Source organism: Nannobrachium achirus (genome assembly GCF_963921795.1).
Source record: "Nannobrachium achirus genome assembly, chromosome: 12".
Lineage (NCBI taxonomy): Eukaryota > Metazoa > Chordata > Actinopteri > Myctophiformes > Myctophidae > Nannobrachium > Nannobrachium achirus.
In genome coordinates this window covers 19,653,722-19,659,721 of record NC_137832.1, presented here as the reverse complement: position 1 = coordinate 19,659,721, position 6,000 = coordinate 19,653,722, and positions in this window count along the sequence as shown.

Below are 6,000 nucleotides of genomic sequence, written 5' to 3'. Positions count from 1 at the left end.
AGTGTACAAGACACTACACCACTAAGATACCCATGTACCATATACTTCCAAAATGTCAAGGATGCTCACAATTACAACACCAGAGGCAGCTCCACAAATCATGTCCATTCCAGATTTGGCTCAAATAAATTTGTTCTCCTGCTATGCTGCGAAAATATGAAATGCCCTACCGACGGCCTTAAAGGAGTGTAAATCCCTACTCTCCTTTAAAACAGCTCTGAAAGGTCACTTACAGGTGGCTGCAACTCTAAACTATCTTATGATGATATTTTCTGCATAGTTCTGTGTATTATTTCATGGTGTACGAGTATGAGTTATAAAAAGGGACCCCAATTGAAACAAGCCCAAAAGCTTTCTTGTGGTGTTTATCCTTTTAGTTGACCTTGCCTTCAATCAATCAATCCATTCCAAGAGGGCCGTGAGTAGGCTACAACTGAATATTATAAATGAAATGCTGCGCTGATGTACGGTAGACTACGAACTGTGCGCGACACTCTCTCTTTCTTTGTCTCTCTCTCTCGCTTTCTCTCTGACTTGGACTGTGTTGAAAAGCTGGACCTCTTTTTTCGTTATTTTAGTTTGGTGAACTGTGGGACAGGCTGGGTTGCTGATTTACATTTTTGCAGGAAAATCTTGCGGGAAAATGTGTATTTGCAGAGTGATGGATGCGCTCGACTGTCTTTTACATGTCCTGCACTGAACAGCAATTGAAGCCATTGCATCACATCATGTGGGGCCCAGTGGGCCCACTGTGTTTAGTTATTGGTCGGCCCAGGGGTGTCGCACCAAATTCTGGGCCCTGGGTACAAGGATTCACTGCGGGCCCCCGCACAATTATTTTGTGATTGAAAAATAACAGATATACCAACATATTCTCACCTCCAAAGCGTCAGACAACTGACGCGCTCTATAGTGCGTCGGACGAGGGGACGCTTTGGGTATGCCTACTGTTTCAAGTGTTGGACGCATTGGGTATGGCCACACAGCGCGCGCTGCGAGCTTGTATAGACTTACTATTTTTGAAAAATCTTTAAAATTTGTGCAAGTCTTTGAACATTTCCCATCTCAAATTATTTAGTTCCAGGGGACCCCCCAGTAGCAAAATTTGAGTTAAGACGGTTAACAGTAAATATCAAGGCCATTGGTTCTCAAAGTGGGGTCCTTGAGGGAGTACTAGGGGGTCCCCAGCTAAATGATAGTTAGAAGCCAAATGGACCCCTAAGGGTATGTAACTCAGAGAGGGTACAAATGGAACCAAATGAACTCTCAGAGTTAACTCTCAGAGTTAAATTAACATTGATTTTACAATATAAATTGGGGTCTCAGAGATAGAAATGCCATTAAATGGGGGTCCGTAGCCTAAAGCATGTAAAACCGGGGGTCCTTGATATTAAAACGGTTGAGAATCACTGCTAGAGCCGTAAAATCCTCTCATGTATGGGGGTTCCTGACATATCTTTTCAAAGGGGGTTCCCTGGGCTAATAAGTGTCAATTTGGGGGTCTTTGACGTGAAAGAGTTTGAGAACCCAGTGATCAAGGTATCCCACAGAACGACAGAAGGCCAAAGGACGGTCCGGGTTGACAGCAGCTTTAAAAGAGGAATGTGAATGCAGACGAGATGAGGAGGAGTGCAATGATTTGAGCAGGAGGAGCGCACGGTTCTGGCTCGCGTCTTCAGAGCAACCCGGAGCAGCGAGGAACAGACAAACGTCTGAAGACCACCGTGCCTGCCCACCACGTCGTCTGCCTCTCCCCCTTCGCTTCTCTCTCTCTCTCTCTGTCTCCTTCACCCCCTCCTCCGTCCTGCTTGCTCTGCCCCCACCAACAGCCACATGTTCTCCGCTCTGCTGCCTGTGCGTCTGCTCCCTGCATTAGCTCCGCTACGCTGCCGTGCTCCAGACCCACGCTCCGCGCCATCACCAGATTTATATGCTGATAGACATAGTTCAGAGGGGAAAACTACACAGTCTGCCAGACGAGAGGTATGGGCTCCCCTCTCTTCCAGCGCCACCAATAAAAGCCCCCCAAAATACCAGGGAAATGTGTCGCAGAAGTCTTAACAATACTCGTGAAGAGTGGGCTTGTGTGTGTGTGTGTGTGTGTGTGTGTGTGTGTGTGTGTGTGTGTGTGTGTGTGTGTGTGTGTGTGTGTGTGTGTGTGTGTGTGTGTGTGTGTGTGTGTGTGTGTGTGTGTGTGTGTGTGTGTGTGTGTGTGTGTGTGTGTGTATGTGAGCGTCCGCGCGCCTGTGCGCAATTGTGGTGTGCCAAACAAGTCTGGAAACACAGGGCTGGTGCACGCAGACAAGAACCGCAATTAGAGAAAACCATTATCCATTTTCACTCCCTCTAGAGAGCGTGTGAAACTCACACTTAACTAAAATCACTTGGCTTGCATTAGTCTACTATTTCTTGAGGTTAGGATTTACCAATATAAATGATCAAGCCTGTCCTTTTATAGGTAATTATAATACATATAAATAAAATATATGACGTTTGTCAAACATCACATTTGACAAATAAAAACTTCAGGTTCAGCCGAGTTCAGCCCAGTAGCGATAGATTATTTTTGTCTGCTGATGGATCACGTGCCTCGAGTGACTAGCGGTCGTCTTCAGCTGGGGAGAGCAGATAGCATCATAAAACTGACATCCTCTTGGCTCTTTGCCCGGCTTCATCCAGCCAGGCTGGTACTCTTCTCTGGAGGGAGGGAGGCTTTAGACTGTATGGCAGACACATCAACAGACAGATGACCAGACAAACAAAAATCCACAAATATGCAACCTGTTTTCCTCCTTAGCAAAAGTAAGCTATACTGCTACTGCTACACATCTTAAGATGTCTAGAATACTTCGCATAATTGGTGATTTCCGGGTTATCCAAGATATTATACCCAGGGTCACAGTTTACCATGAGAAATGTCAAAGCTTGTCTCTGTGTGTGTACACATTTTTACAGTCTATGGGTTGGTTCCCTTGACACATCACTGTGACATCACAGGTGACATCACGTCACGTCACAAGTCCATATAAGGGTATTCCCCAGAATCTCTTTTATGCCCATATATGAAGATCCCTGATGTCATCGATATATATCACTGGCCAGATGGCCAAGACATGGCCCATATCTTTGAGGCTGGTTCAGATAGGGATCTCCATGTATGGGCATACAATATATTGGTACCCTCTTATGCCCATATATGGAGATCCCCAGGCATCAAACCCAGGCCCTATAACTCGCCAAGGCCATGCTTGGCTTTACAAATTAACATACGTTTTATGCCCATATATTGGAGATCCCTGTTTTGACATAACATTGTTGACTATCATGCAGGGGTCTCCATATATGGGTAACTGATATACATCACTGGCCAGATGGCCATGAAGAATTGGCGCGGTCGCATGTCGCCCTGAGGCGTTTTACTAGTATGTAGTATATATACATTGAAGAACAGATTGGGATATACAGTACATGGACAGTAAATGTGATTTACTGTCTGAACAAAATAATCTAAGAGAAAATCAATTATATCTCAACTTCATCGCAGACTATATCCAACCCACCCCTATAGTCTCTGATCCCACCTCTTGTCCTGAGTGACTGGCTGGGCTGAAACTTGAGCACTGCCCTCCAATTATTTGTAAAAGAAGGCCCAGGGGGCAGAGGACATGGCTATTTATTACTGAATCAAAAGGAAGCCCAGTGTTTATTCAGATGCATTCAGGAAGCCCGCTCTGCATTCCCACACTAGCACACCCATGTTTACACTGAAGGGTCCTGAGGTGAAAGGAACTGCGGAAACATTTTCCGCACTCTGTAGAAAGATGTTGCTGTTGTACTCTATGGAAGTCCTTTAAGCCCGCATTATATTTAGTTGCACTTGCACAGACCACACACCGAAAATAGCCGATATACAAGTTTCGTTTCTTGACTCATAGGCGCATACTGTACATCCATCCATCTGTCCATCTTCAACCGCTTATCCAGAATCGGGTCACAGGGGTAACAGTTCCAACTGAGATTTCCAGAGTTCCCTATCCTGAGCAACTTCCTCCACTCCCTCCGGGAGTATACCGAGGCATTCCCAGGCCAGTGTGGAGATATAATCCCTCAATCTGGTCTTTGGTCAGCCACGGGGTCTCCTCCCAGTAGGACGTGCATCGAGGACCATCCTAGGAAGGCGCCCGGGAGGCATCCATACTAGATGCCCACACCTAAGCTGACTCCTTTCCAGGTGTAGGAGCAGCGGTTCTACAAGTCTCTCTCGGGTGACTGAACTTCTCACCCTATCTCCAAGGGAGATACCAGCCACCCGTCTGAAAAAAAACATTTCGGCCGCTTGTACCCGCAACCTTATACTTTCGGTCATGACCCACACTTCATGAGCATAGGTGAGAGTAGGAACGAAGATTGCTCAGGAAACCGATGGGTTGTGCAGTCCAGGTAGGGAATGAGACTTTACCCTAGGTGAAGGAGTTTAAGTATCTCGGGGTCTTGTTAACGAATGAGAGAAAGGGGAAGATGGAGAAGGAGATCAGCTGGAGAATTGTAGCAGCAGGAGCGGTTTTGCAGTCGCTAAATCGTCGTGAAGAAAAAAGAGTTGAGCATATGCACATGCCACAAATACACACGCACACGCACACACACACACACACACACACACACACACACACACACACACACACACACACACACACACACACATACACACACACACACACACACACACACACACACACACACACACACACACACACACACACACAAACACTGACCAGGACAAGCATACACACAAACAAAATCCCTAATATACATATAATATGTTAGGATTTTCTCTTTGTATTCTGTTATGAAAAAGCGCTTCATTCTATTCTAGTTGCAGCTATTTTGGTTCATGTATGTTAGGCCGGAATTATAAATATTCTCCAAAATCCAAGACCTGTTTCTTTGTTTTGTTTGCTTTGTTCATAATTTATAACTTGACACGACTTAATTACAGTAATTACGACTTATTGCATTTGGTTCAACGCTGGTTTCATGAGAATCTTTGGGATGTGCATGACATCATCACTTCCCCCCCTCTCTCTCTTGCCCTCACTTGACCCCTTGCCCTGTTGTCCAGCAGGTCTTGGAAAGGGGGGGGGGGTCAGCCCACTCCCCATTCATTCCAATCCGTTTCCACCCATGGTGATGGCAATAATCCAGATATCGCTCTTGCATGCAAGTTTTGCGATTCCATTGACGCACAGTTAATTTTGGATGGATGGATAAGTGCTTCCCATTCCTTTTGGTACTGGTCCGCTTTTAGAATGTGTTGGAATGGATGTGGGGGATAACCGCATCCCTCGCCTGCAGCGCAAACAAACAAAAAAACGATTCAGTATTCAAATTGAGAAAACGATACAACCCGATTTAAACGTTGTCGTACGGCAGTGACATGTGCCGAAAATAGCTGATCTGCCATATCTACAAGCTCACTACTAGGGCATTAACGACTTGTGATTTTTGCAAGTCGACTCGACTCAGTAAAAGGTTGAGTTGAAGTCGACTTTATCGTTTGATGGCGTCATCACATCACACACGACCCCCCCAATTATTTTGGGTGGTCCCCAGATGATTAATGTAATGTGAAACATTGTTTTCTCACTCAACTGTAAACAAACCAACATAAGCTTTAAGTGTATAGAGGGTATCTTCACATTTCTAAAGTGACAATTTAAGGACTTTTTAATACCTCTAAAATGGCAAATTAAACATTGGCCAAATTGTCAAATCTATAGAGGCAGAAATTGTGAAAATAGCCGATCTACATGCTCACTGAGCATGTAGATCTGCTATTTTCACAATCGAACGTTTTTTTTTTTTTTTTTTTTTTTTTTTCAACTTCGACTTTCGACTTTCTCTGGTGGGAGTCGACTTGTGTAATGAAGTCGACTGAGTCGACTTGTCGACTTTTTCGTTAATGCCCTACTCACTACTTGTGGCATCTGCAACATGTTGGTC